The 14,176-nt window shown below is 37.6% G+C and overlaps 1 long non-coding RNA gene across 1 annotated transcript; it reads left to right on the forward strand.

Annotated features, from left to right (window-relative positions):
• The first annotated feature begins 127 nt into the window (after positions 1–127).
• LOC128590599 (uncharacterized) lies at positions 128–13,838 on the forward strand. Its single transcript, XR_008381299.1, has 3 exons — positions 128–462; positions 4,157–4,279; positions 13,711–13,838. It is a non-coding gene; the product is annotated as an uncharacterized LOC128590599 (long non-coding RNA).
• Positions 13,839–14,176: the final 338 nt, after the last annotated feature.

Below are 14,176 nucleotides of genomic sequence, written 5' to 3' on the forward strand. Positions count from 1 at the left end.
CCCCGGCCGGGCTCGCGCAGACGCCCGCGGGCGGAGGGCGGGCTGGCGGCGGCGGCGGGATGTGGGGCCCCGAGCGCGGGGCGGGCGGGCGTGCGTGCGCGCCCGCGTGCGTGCGTGTGTGCGGGCCCTGAGCGCCTGTGTGTGTGCGTGTGTGTGTGAGCGTGCGCGCGCGGGCTGGCGGGCGCGTGTGCGCGTGGCTGCGCGCTCGGCCGCTCGGCGCGCTCGGCAATCGATTACAGGACAAGTGCTGCCCCGGCGGCGCCGAGACGCGCGCTCTACTTCGCGCCCACCCGCGCGCCCGGCCGCGTCGCCCCCGGCCCCGGCCGCGGACACGGACCCCGCCCCCCAAGGGGGCCAGGTGACCCGCCCTCCAGCGAGCCGCAGGGTTCCTCCCTCCGCTCTCTTTACCGGTTCATAATAAATCTCACGTTTGCTGCCGGCTGTGAAGGAAGGATTGAAACGGTGAGGGGAGGTTCATTTCGGCCGCGTGAAGTTTTCTTTCAACCTGGGATCTGCGGCGAGGCCGGCGAGGGGAGCGGGATGGCTGTCCCCGCACCCCGCGCGGAGCTGCGGAATGGGGGTCCCGGCCGGAGTCCCGGAGTGTGCGGGGACCCACCAGCCCACTCAGGCTTCGCTGTAAACTGTGCGGTGCAGTTTGCGAAAACACCGTCCACAGACCGGGACGTCAAGTAGGCTAGAGGGAACCTCGGGAACAGAGATTCGGGTCTGAGATGGAGCTCAACTATTACTATTTTGAAAGTGCTTTACGGTGCAAGTTTAAAATTAGAGTGTTTACTTGCTTTTTCTCTCCCGAGTATGTACCTCATCTCTCAAAGTCAAAGAAATGAACGAGGGTCCAAAAGTTGTTACCCTGGAAGTGTTGCCTATCAGTTACCATCAATCACAGCTTCTTGATTTGGGAAGAATGTGTAGGAAACGTCATAAGAAAAATGTGTATTTTCTCTACAGATAGTAGCATTTAGTATATTTCTTGACCACATTTGCAAAAAGAGGGGATAAAGACGTCTATAATTAAAGGGAAAAGGAAAATGAAAGGAGCTGAAAATAGTGAACTGTGTAGTCTGGGTGGCTTAAGTTTGAAAACACATGAAATTATCAAGACTGCCAAACAACATTTCTGAGAAACCATATCACAGATTGTGAGCAAAATCAATGCTGAAAGAGTAGGAGCAGGCACCGTCCTCCTCCCACTCCTTTCAAGAATCCCAGAAATAGTTGCTGAGGTTTTTTTGCTTTTTTTTCCTGCTGGGGAAAGAGAAATGATATATTGAAAATTAAATCATCAACTGTATTTTAAGTACCACTCCATGTGAGGAAAATTTGGAATAGTGGCTTTTCTTTAGATTTTGGTGTGGGGAAAGAAGTATTCACACTAAATAATGTATTCCTATATAACTTGTATAATACCATATTTAGATCTTGAATTATTTTTCAGAAGTCTGCTACATGCATTGTATTATGTAATAGTATGCTCCGTTTTAAATTGTAGAAGTTAATCGTTGGTGTCATACAGCAACCAAGATTAACCAATTTTCATTAGGGAGAATACTTTTAGGTTCAGACTCACAACAAATTTATGACCATCTTAAGAAAGTGCAATTCCCAAAAGTTAAATGTTGGAAAAGCAGATTTTTTTAACTCATCTTCCAGTTACCTAAATAAAATTAGTTTTCCTAAAGTCTTACTTGGGGAAGTCTAAACAGAGAACCCATAAATCATTCTAATCATTCCGGACAGCGAAGATTTCAATCTTAAATTACCTCAGAAAATTGGGGTGCTGTTCATAATAGCGAAATACCTAACACATAAAGGGTAGCATAAATCCTCTTAAGTTGTCACAAGTCCTTCCTAGAAACTGAACCTAACCGTTTAAATACCTGTAAAGTTATGGAGCGCCTTAAAAAAGAGCAATTAAAACATGGTCAAAATTGAGATAAAATATCTTTATAGTTCAAACAATTCAAACCTTTGCTAGATGAGAATCCATCGTGAAGTCTTAAAAGTACATCTTCAAGTTCCCCAAAGCTACCAGAGTTGATAATAGTTCTCACCCGTGGCTGATTAGAGCTTAATTTAGCTCCCTAAAGCCTATCCTTTACATGAGTTGACTTTTATTGGCTCCCCAGTCGCCAGAGGCACACTTTCTCCCTCTAGTGGCTAAGCCTTCAGACAGTTTACATTCTGCCACCCTGTCTCTCCAAGAATAGATTTGGACAGGAGGCATTGGATCCCAGATGTTAGAACAGCAAAGATCTCACGAACACCTGTGAAAATTAGACCATCTTGGCAAAAGTTCTTAACATGTCATGCTCGTTTCTCATTTGAAGATGGTGATGTATCCTAATCATCCAGGGAAGTCGAGATTATGTGTTCATATTAAGATTGTGTATTCTGTTTTATGCCTGTGAAATCTGTAGTCCTGGTAGTTAGAATGAAATCATCTCATGGGAAAGGACCCTTGTGTAAACTGTATTAATTCACATTGTTAAAAATTTCTCTGGACAGTATTTTGATAGTTGTTAGAGGATGCATTTATTTCTGTCCTTTGCCATAACTACATTGTACACGTTTTTAAAAGCACATATATAACTTCACTGTGTGTGAAAATATATCACCAGTAAAGTGGAATACCATGTTCTTTGGCCACTGTCTCCAGTTGGAAAGTTAGATTTTCACTTTGGGAAGGAGGTGGTAAGGTGGGGAGAAAATGCCCCACCCGATTTACTTTTTGCATAGCTGGTTCTTGCTCATCCTTTCTGTCACATTCTTCCAAAATTGCTCTTTCCAAGCATGAATTCCTGTGTTAACACCTTGCATATTTCCTTCATAACACAGTTGGTAAATATTTATGCATTCAGTTTTGAAATTAAATCTGTCTTTTCCACTAGAATATGACATTTTTAAGGGCAGGAATTATATTTTTTTTTTTTTTTTTTTTTTTTTGTAGAGACAGAGTCTCACTTTATCACCCTCTGTAGAGTGCCAAGACGTCACACAGCTCACAGCAACCTCCAACTCCTGGGATTAGGCAATTCTCTTGCCTCAGACTCCCAGTAGCTCGGACTACAGGCACCCGTCACAACCCCTGGCTATTTTTTGTTGCAGTTTGGCCGGGGCCAGGTTTGAACCTACCACCCTCAGTATATGGGGCCAGCACCCTACCCACTGAGCCACAGGCGCCACCCTGTGTCTATCCTATTAATCATTGTTTTCTCATAACTAGCACAGTGTAGTGTTTGGTATAAGTTGATCCTCAATTAACATATACTAAACAAATACAGAGAAAATTACATACTCAACTACCTTTCTTGTATTCTGCTCTATTCTCAAAGGACAAAAAAGATTGGATTTCAAAGATATGAGAATTTGATCAGATTCTGGCTCATAAGTCATTACAAGTATCCTTAACTAGTCAGCTCTGGTCTATGGTCCACATGATGGATGAGAACTGCTTGATGTTATAAAATAAATTTCAGAAATATAAATAGTAAAAGTAGTTAGAATTATATATAAAATACAATTTTGAATAAAACACTTAGGTGGCCTCTCTGTTTCATAAACAAATTATTTCATATTATTACCTGACAATTTGTGAACCAGGGTGACTGTTAAGGAATGCAACAGGTTTAATTTTATAAACACTAAGTGCAATTAGCAAAAGAAAAATTCTATAAGGCAGTGCAGCTAAAAAGGTACAGTATAGAGTATAGGTTTTGTTTTCTTTAAATGGTTTGTTTTATCTATTTTAGACGTAAAGACCTTAAGTACCCTTTAAAGGAACTGAGATAAAATCTCATTTTTCTTTGCTCAAGGAATTAGCTTCATATTTTTAAGTTTTGTTTTTGTTTTTGGCAGACAATAGGAGGGGACAACTCGGAAAATTGCAGTTTTTCCTACTATCAAAAAAGAACAATTTTTGAAAACTAATTACATATATATTTATTTAGATGGCCTCTTTTTGCACTAGTCATAAAAAATAATTCCCCAAAATTGGTGTCCTAAAATAACTTAAATCCATGAAAAAGTTAAGATTAACAGGAACATCTAAGCACAACATTTTAAAACTGATAACGTGTTTTATTTTTTTCAGGTAGTAGTGTTCTTGTCTTTGAAGTAGTGTTCTCTTTTTAAGCAGGATATGGAACAATGGTCTCACTTACTCCTGTTGACCTAGATTGGCACTATGAAGAAGCAAGGAAGCCAGAAATGGAACCATGGTTTCAAAGAAAATATTCTAAAATACTTATTCATGAATAAGGTATATTCATAAATAAAGTATGTTAATACCAACTTTGCCTCCCTGAGTACAGTGATAGTTTGGGGTCTGTTCAGCTGGCATATAAATCCTACATGGTAAGGGCCTTCTCATTCTGTCTGCTTTGAACAATAGTTTCTTTTAACAATTCTTAAAAGTGTCACTTTCCAATTAGAGATAAGGCTGTTGTGCAAATACCCATGTCCCTAGAAAAGGTAACTTAAATTCACACTTTGGTAGAATAATATCAGATTTCTTCTGGAGATCATGTTTTGATGTAGAACAGATGATAAGCTATCTCTATCCCAAATGAGAATTATAAATGTGGGAGTTAGACCAATGGGATGAGGACCCAAGAGGTTTCTGCATATAAATGACACATTTTTTTAAGATGTCATTAAAATCCATCATAGTTGCTTTTTAAAATGCAGATACATTCAGCATTTGAGGAAATGAGCTCCACTAATGCAAAAATAAAGGAATTTTAAGCTTAAGTGGTGATGCTCAAAACCCAACTCTAAAAAGCTTTGGGAAAACATTCTTTAGGAGACTCTAAAATTTTATGGCGCAAAATGTACAGTTAAGTTATTGGAATCCTCAATAAAATGTTAATACAAGAAATGAAAAATACATGATTTAATTGTGTGAAGATACAGCTTACCATTAGAGGAAAACAAGACATTGTCTGGTGAGCATTAATTTAGATATAAGGTAAAAAAAAAACAAAAACTATTATTTAGAATATTTTTCATCACCTAAATGCAAGAGATTAAAAAGAAACTTATTTTTGTGCAGATAAGAAGGAAAACCAAAAATGATCATTCGACTCTGGAGTTGAGAGGTGAAAATAGGACACAGTAGCCTAAAGATCTGTGATACCAAAGATTAGATTCTACAAGAGAGATCCATTATCTGAGGCAGAATGATGACAGGCTGCATCTCAAGGGGAACATTTGGTAGTTAAACCAGTGCCAGTAGCAGTATGATCATGTCTTTTTAACCTTGTGAAAAGCTTGTGGAAGTACATGTCCAGTGTTTGAAAGAAGCTTCAACTCTATAAACCAAAATTCTTGACAGTATAGCAAAGTTTAATCATTAGCTTAAACAAGCCTATATATATGCTGAAGAAAACAGAGGAACGGATTAACAACAGAGAACAAAGGAAAGAATCCAGGGATTTTACATTCCCCTTTTTCATAGCCAGATAGTGAAAATCTATGGAATTGAGAACCACAGGGGAATAGAAATGGGAGCCATCTTCTGTTTGACAACTCTGAGGGAGGGTGTGTGCTATGGAAAAATAATTGAATCAAAGAAAGGTCATTTACTGGTAGTAAAGTCAAATGTCACCTCCCCCAATTCTCATGACTTGTGGTTTAGAGAAAGGTTAGCCTGATATAGAAGTTAGTGTCTGAACTATCTCAAGACATGATAGTTGAAAAAAGAATACCACCACCAGTATCTCTCCCCCAGCAGCTGTGCTCAAGCTTCAAAAGGTACTTAAAACCTGATGTCACAGTGAGGTATTTGACCCCTGGGAAATTCCCACTGAGTAGCTAAGAATATCACTGAAAATTCCTATAAGCTGTATTCCAGAAACTGACACATTGGGAGGCTGCATTTTTGAAGCGTACCATTATTGAGAAATAAATCTGTATGCAGAATCTGTAGCATTTTAGATTGATACAGCTGATTTCAATGAAGTTGGGGTATCAGTGGGAATAGGAAAGCCATGTAAATCATTATGATTATATGCATCTGTGTTGTGCCAGGCACCGTGGTATAGATATTACGTGCATTATCTCATTTAATAGACACTGTCATGTTAACACATGTAATTTCATCCCCATTTCTCATCTGAAGAAATTGAAACTTAGAGATACATACGTATTATTAACTTGTGACTCCAACAGTGTCAGAGTTAGACATTGTCAAACACATGTTTTAAGTTCTGGAAAACCAACATTCATTACCATCACGCTACCTTCCCTCCTAAATAGCCAAATGTCTTCTTCAATCTTACAGACCTATTGTTGTAGTTAAATCCCTTTGGGTAACAAACTGTCTAATGTTGAATCTCTGGAAAGAAAACTGTATGTCCAGTGTGTTCTTAGAAGTTTAATCGAGTATTTTATCACCATAGAACTCTCTACCAGACCCCAGTGACTATCTAAATGTGAAACATGACCTATTTGACATTTTGTATCTTAGTATCAGCCTATCTTGAGCAAATAAATGAAGGACGTGAGACAACCAGAGTGAATGAAAATATAACAACCCTTTAAAGAATTGAGTAACAACTAATTGTGATAAAGAGATACAGACAAGAAGATAACTTTAAATTCTGGGTCTCCAAGCATATTTGCACATTTTATTTCAAAAGGATTGTTTCTGAAGTATTGTTCCCAGGAACATATGGATCATACTTCCCCCTTTTGTAGAAGTACTTCATTACTTCATTTCCATGTGCAAAGAACAAATGAATGATTTTGTGTGCTGAACATTGTGGTTTTAAGTAGTTGTGGCACTCTTTTGAGACAAAGTCTCATTCTGTCGCCTTGGGCAGAGTGTGTGTTGTCACAGCTCACAGCAACCTCAAACTCTTGGGCTTAAGTCAGCCTCCAGAGTAGCTGGGACAACAGGCTCCTGCCACAACAACTGTCTATTTTTTTTTTTTTTTTTTTAGTAGAGACAGGTCTGCTCTTACTCAGGCTGGTCTCTGAACTCATGAGCTCAAGTGATCCTTATACCTCGGCTTCTCAGACTGCTAGGATTACAGTGTGAGCCACTGCACCAGCCTGGTTGTGGCATTTTTAAATGATATTTTGGATTGCCGAGAGACAGATTTTTTTCTAGTGGAAAGCAGCTCTCAATTTATACTAAAAGTCAATTTGAACATTTTGCTAGTCTCTTATTAAGTGAAGCTTATGAGATTAGGGTTTTTGTCACTTTTAATTTACAAATACAATGAGTACTGAAATAGAGAAACATAACTGTATTATTAATATTTTAATTAGGCTTTCCTACCCCAGTTTGCATAGGTGTGGAAATTGAATGTTTTCTCTCTCATAGCAGGATTTCTTTTTTCCTAGAAACAAAAAGAAATAATGCTTTTACTTGATAACAAACACACTATTTATTTGAAAATCTGATCAATGGCTTTGAGGAAACTTTGCTTTAGGGCATTTTTAAATAACCTATTCTAACCAAGAAGAGCTTCCTAAAACATCAGGAATTAGATAACATATAAAATAACACAGTATCTGATATGTTCGCAATATATTCCTAAAAAGTAGTTTAACATTTTTTAATATTTATGTTGGAGAATGAATGCTTGACATAAGACTGGTTTAATATTTAAACAGAAATCATGTTCATAGTCTAATATTAATGCCAGAGGGGTATCCTACCTCCCACGTCTTTGGAGATACTGCCTTCTGAGGTCATTTCTGATGTGGAGGTGAATGCTGCAGGCTTCTGGCCTGGTTTTGTCTAACATACACCAACCCCCTTGATCAATTCTAAATCCAACCTTAGCAACTTTCTGATATTTTTGCTTTCCATGTGCTATTCCCATGCAGAGAAATATGCTTTCCAATTATGTTTTTCTTTACAAATAAATGATGTTCCTAAGGTTTTTTTTTACACCTATGAGTTTAAAATTTATCGTTTTCCTTTTTGAGATCAATACAGTTGTTCGATTATGAACTTCAGTTTTAAAGCTAATGTCCAGACCCTGGACAGTGGAACTCACTAAAGTCATGCTATTTAGCAATGTCCTTGACATCTGTCCAGACTGCTCTCCTGACCCTTGACAGCATTGTCAGCTCATCCCTTTGCCTGCTTTAGAACTTCGGTGGATCATGTGGTCTCAATTAAGTCAACGTACTTAAGGAGATTCATGAGAAGCAGCAGCATTTTTGAGATAGACTATCTAAATGGAGCCCTCAGAGATCTGAGAAGGCGAGATTAACAGCAGCTAATGCTGCCTGTAATGACGACAGCAGAAAACACGCTAGAGTTGTTGAAGAGGAATAAGAAGTGAGGGAATGGAGACTGGTAAATAGAAACAATAATTCCAAAAAGTTTAGCTATAAAAAGAAAGGTCAAAGCTAGTAGCTCGAGGAACATATGGATTTGGAAGTTTTGTGAGTTTATTTTTGTCTTTTAAGTAGGACTTCAGCATATTTCAAAGCTGATGAGAGCCTATCAACAGCAATTAAGAGACTGAAGCGAAAGAAAATTGGTCAAGTCAGGTCCCTGAGGGACAGGAAAGAAAAGGATGGATTGCACAGTCGGCATGATTCACTTCAAATAAAAGAGGACATAGCTCTTTAAGAAAGCATGGATACAGGTGGAAGTAAATGTGTTACTTTGGTGTGATGGAAAGTTGTGAATGGATTTGAAGAAAGTATTAATGTTCAGTATCAATGCTATTTACTAAGTGTGAAGGGAAAAGCCACTGTATTGAAGAAGTGAATAAGGTTGAAATAGTTGCTATAGAGAATATGAAAGAGACCAATTAAGAAGAAAAAGCACAACTGGTGAGCAAAGTAGAGGACCCAGTTGAGGCCAGTGGCCACAATAAGCCATCAATATGCTTGATGTAACTATAACTGAGCTCATAGTCTGGACATGAATTTGAAAAGAATACATCACAAGATTGATCCGTTGTAAAAAATTTGCATATTGGGGAGTTGGAAGATATCAAATCAATGAAGTTGACCTTAATTAAAGGAAAGAAATTGGCTCAATAGACCACTGACTAAGGTACATAAACCATAGCAACAGATAGAGTACTGGTAGATAGAAAAATGTAGACGGATACAGAGACCTTGGGTCCCAGTAAGGTTCAGGAACTTGTGAAGTAGGGAACACTAAATAAGAGTTAGTGAAGGATAGATTCCAATGGCGAGGTGCCAGGATCCAGAATGGAGGTGGAGGAGTCATGGACACTAGGGGTTAGATTATCAGAAAAGTGATAAGATAACCAGGAAATACAGTTCTCAGGGAATGGGAGATGCTGAACTAGGTACTGGGAGGCTGATACATAACAAAAAAGAGGAAGAGTCTTAAGGAGGCAGCAGGAAAGAATGAGCACCAAAGAAAACTAGAATTTGACCCTGGAAGTGTAAATTCTGAAAATGTCTTGAAATAGGGGGATGTCGATTCCATATACTAACCTTAAGCAAAGTGAATCAAGTAAAAGGAATAGCCACCACTCCAAGGGCTGCAGCTAGGGCACCACTTGCCAAGAGCAGTCCTAATTTATACCCATGGCCCTGGCGTGATTATTAATAGTGCCCCTTTCCCTTTTTAATTGTCCCAGTTTCTAGGTCAAATAGCATATTCACTCTAGCTTCGTGGGAAGTAGTGGCCTGAAGTAAGACCTCTTCCATTTAGAAAATCAAATTTTTCTTTTTAAAACAAGTGGGAGGATACAGGATGGATTTGCATATTTGTGTGTATTTCTTTTGCTTGGGAGCAGAGTTCCACAGGCTGTAATGAAAAGGGTTTGAAGGGGTAGTAGCAGTAAGATATGAATATGGGGAGAGGAGTTACCAAGCAGTGTTGAAATTGAGAATGAACAAGGGAAGAGCCTCAACTGGAGCCCCCATCTTCCGTTTCTATCTTCATAGCAACTTTAATTCTTTGAATTTGAAGTCAGATGGGCAACCAAGCCTCTAGAAGTTAAATATGTGTATTATTATTTGTATTTTTTAATTGTGGCCAGTGATTACAGCAGTTATTGTACTGCAAGGTGAAGTAAGTGTTTACCAGAGTCCTAGTTCTTGCAGACCCTGGCCCTACTATGGCTCCTAATTGAGACGGATCTACAACCTCCTACCACTTAGTTTCTCTGCACTTCTGTTTTGAGTGCTCTTTATTTGGAGCCTTGGCAGAGTCAGCTCTATCTCTGCCAACTCAACTCCATTACTTGCTTTAAAATCAGGGTAAGAAAACAAGGCAGTTTAAGGCCTCTGGAACATATGAAGACTGGTTTATTCATCGAAGTTACTAGATTTTGCCAAGCATTGTACGCTGAGAGCTGATGACGAAAGGATTAGAGTACTTAAGTCAGATGGCAATGCCAAAAAGGAAGCAAAAATTATTCCCCTTGCTAAAAGCAAACTATTCCCTGTCTCTGGTCACAAACAGCTAAAATACACCTTCAAATTTCAATACAACATGTAACCATGTTGGGATTAAAGATTTCTTTTTTAAAAGAGAAATGATCCCCTCACTAAACACAGAAATCCTCCTTATAACTTCATCGTAGTCTGAGCATGGTGGCTCATGCCTGCAATCCTAGCACTCTGGGAGCCAAAGTGGGTAGATTGCTTGAGCTCATGAATTCAGAGACCATCCTGAGCAAAAGCAAGACTGCACCTCTACTAAAAATAGAAAAAGTAGCTGGGCATTATGGCAGGCACCCTTAGTCCCAGCTACTCAGCAGGCTGAGGCAGGAGGATCACTGAGCCCAAGAGTTTGAGATTTCTGTGAGCTATGGTGACTCCACAGCACTTTATCCAGAGCAACAGAGTGAGACTCTGTCTCAAAAAAAATTATCATAGGACTTTGAGTCAATAAAGTCATTGGTATCTAAGTCAGCAAATAATATATGTACTGCAATCCAACCAAGACATAAAGCTTATCAATGCAATTTATGGAAATGTAGGTAAAGCCATTTCCCTGAGTTATGAGAATTTGTCATTCACTATGACAAATAAATATATGAAGTTAAAATGGGTGATTTTTATTTACTTTCTTAAAAAATATTATTCCAATTTACAAATAGACTTCTCCAGGGGAATCTTTAAAGTAGTAAGCCTGCAGCATCAATAAAAAATATGAGTCATTTATTTAAAAATCTATACATGATTTTCCAAAATTACCTAATAATCAGCCTTACTGCCTAAAACCAGGGTTAAAAAATGTATTTTCTGTATCTAAGAAATATACATATTTAATATGTATATTTTAGTTACCTATTTAGTTACCTCTTACGTTGCTTGAAAAAATTCTAAACTGGACTCACCCCCTACACTAGCTTCCCAGTCCTTTCCACAGGATTATTAAAGTATTAGATGTGTTGTAGCAGTTTAAAAAATATACCCTTAGAGCAGTATTTTTCAAATGCCTGGTTATAACCCACTAGTGGGCTGTGTTTATAGTCAGTCATAGCTACCATGAACAAAAATGAAATAGAATAGAATAGAGTGCCTCATATGTAACAAAGATAAATAAAAAGGAAACATTTTCAGAGATATGCATGTATCTACTGAGTCATGATGTAAAATCTATCCCCCCGCCCCACCCGGTGGATTGCACGGTCAGATAAAACAGTGAAGGCTGTTGGTCAAAAGAGTACATAAACACATTGAGTTGTTTCTCTTCATTGAAATACTATACATCAACTATATACTATAACATACGTATATCAATTATGTAGAGAACATATATCAATTCATATACACTACTACATATATCTCGAAAATGTCATGTTGGGTAAAGTAAGCCAGTTATAAAAGGATTCTTACATTAATTGTTAAGCAATTCTTAAAAACACAGAAAAACAATATTAAAGTATATTGCTTGCATACATATGTATATGTAGCAAAAGTATAATAAAATGAACAAGAAAGACACCGTTTTAGAATAGAAGTAATCTCTGGGGTCAGAGAGAGGAGAATGGCACAGAATCGCAATGGTGATTTCTTCTTTTTTTTTTTTCCAGATTTTGGAATATTTTTATTTTTTGTACTTTTTTTTTGACATCAGTTTTGTGGCATTTTATTCATATCGAGATATAGCACTGCCTATTCCTTAAAATTTCTGAATTGAATGTCTACGTTAAAATCTATACATTATGCAAAAACCGAAATGAATTCTATATTGTATAGACATGTATTAGCAGTTTCAGCATTCTAGACTATGGCCTCCTGAACACAATTCTAGAAGGCTAGAGACCTTTCTTCTCATTCTGCCTCTGCCTTTAACTGTCTTAACTCTGATTAGGTCACTTCATTGCTCTCATCCTTGTTTCTACCTCTGTAAAATGAAGGGATAACATCAGAGAATAATCAAAGCCTCAAGCTGGAAGGAACAGTGGGATTGTGTAATGAAAATGTCGTTTAATCATAGAACATTCAATCCATATAATTTAAATGGTTTCTCAAAGTTAACCAGTTAATTATTGGTAGAACTCAGGCTAGATAGGCAAGCTATCTGGAATCATAGTATTTCACTCTCTACCTGTTAACTCTCTGCCGCTGATGAAAGATAAAAGGACATGGAGTCACTGTAACTAGGATGGTAAAATAAAAGGTTATAATTATCCTCCTCTTCACTGTATAAAATGGACATAGTGGCCTGTGGCTCTTTTGATGCTACTGAAGAGAATGAATATTTTGAAAGGATCGAATTTTATCCAATGCGTATATATTGTTATTGTTAAATATTAAAAGAAGTTAAAATCACTAGTTTCAAGTGAACTTTCAGTTTAGTTTTGTCATGCTTCGTCTTAAGTGATTTTCCAGAATTACCTGTGCTCTGGATAGAAAAATCTGAAGCTGATTAGTCTCTAGTAGCCTCTAGTTCTTTCATTTATAGGTTGTAAAACAGGAATGAGTTCTGTTCAGCACCGATTTGCAACTACATTTTGATGTTGATTGGTTGATTCATCCACAAAAGCTTCTAAAAAAATTTGAACTCAGGGTAAATTCAGAGAATAAGGTGAAAAATATATACATAAAAAACAAACTAAGATGCAAAGGGGAAATAAAAAATATGAAGAAACCTTGGTTATGAAAAATCCACAATTAAACACAAAGTTATGAAATCACAACAACTAGGCAAAAGAGGAAACAGATTATAAGAATATAACTCTAATTGTCTAGGAAGCGTATGAACTCATCAGCCCAAATTAAAAAATAATAAAAATTCCCAGCTCAATGCTCCAAGAGGACTTTGACCCAGGAAATAGAGAAACAAATATCATTGATGGTACAATGATCAAAAGCTTTCAAGCCAGAGAGCCTACTATCAACTCTTAGCTCTACTACTTACTGTGTAACTGAACAGTTGAACAAGTTTATTAATCTCTCAGTTTCATCTCTGATAAAAGTAAATGTATATAATAAAACTTACCTTATTTTTTTAAAATAACTATTAAATAAGTTAATATTTGTAACTGGTCAAATCAAGGCTGAAAACAACATTTGATCCCTGGTGAGGGTTATATCAGTGTCCACATGTGGATATGTTATGTCCATATGTTTGTTTAATAAATTAAGAAAACGAGTATTCTAAATAGTTTTACAAAGGATGTTCTTAAATTTGGGTGATTAAAGATAGTCCAGCTAATCGTTGCAGTGGCATAAAACCTGACTATGGTTTTGTACCTTCATTGTTATTGATTTCCTTTCCAACAGAGCTCAAGTAATTTACATCAGAAATGCCAATGGTGGAGATACCCCAGCTGCTGGTGAAGATGCGTGAACAGGTCCAAACAATGGTGTGTTTAGACAAATAAAACTGTATTGAATAAAAAGAAAAAAATATGTTCTCAAATGTCTGAATTCATTTTTATAAAAAAAAAGAACAAGACAGATAAAACCACATTTTCTCTCTCATGGCTCACAGTACTCACTTCTCATGCTTTCTCTTCAAAATATAATCCTCATACTACAATGTCAGATTAAGATTTTTCTGTCCAGACCACAGCCAGCTATACGTTAAAGCATTTCTATCATTGACGAGAAAATTCTCACATACAACAATCAGCTATACTAACCTATGCTCAAGCAGGGAGTGCAAGCATAGGTTACTTGGACAAGTTGACAAGTAAGTTGTCTTGCCTTAAGATTATAAACTGTCTAGTTTGTGTTTGTTTTGGGA

Source organism: Nycticebus coucang, chromosome 7, assembly GCF_027406575.1.
Source record: "Nycticebus coucang isolate mNycCou1 chromosome 7, mNycCou1.pri, whole genome shotgun sequence".
Classification (NCBI taxonomy): Eukaryota; Metazoa; Chordata; class Mammalia; order Primates; family Lorisidae; genus Nycticebus; species Nycticebus coucang.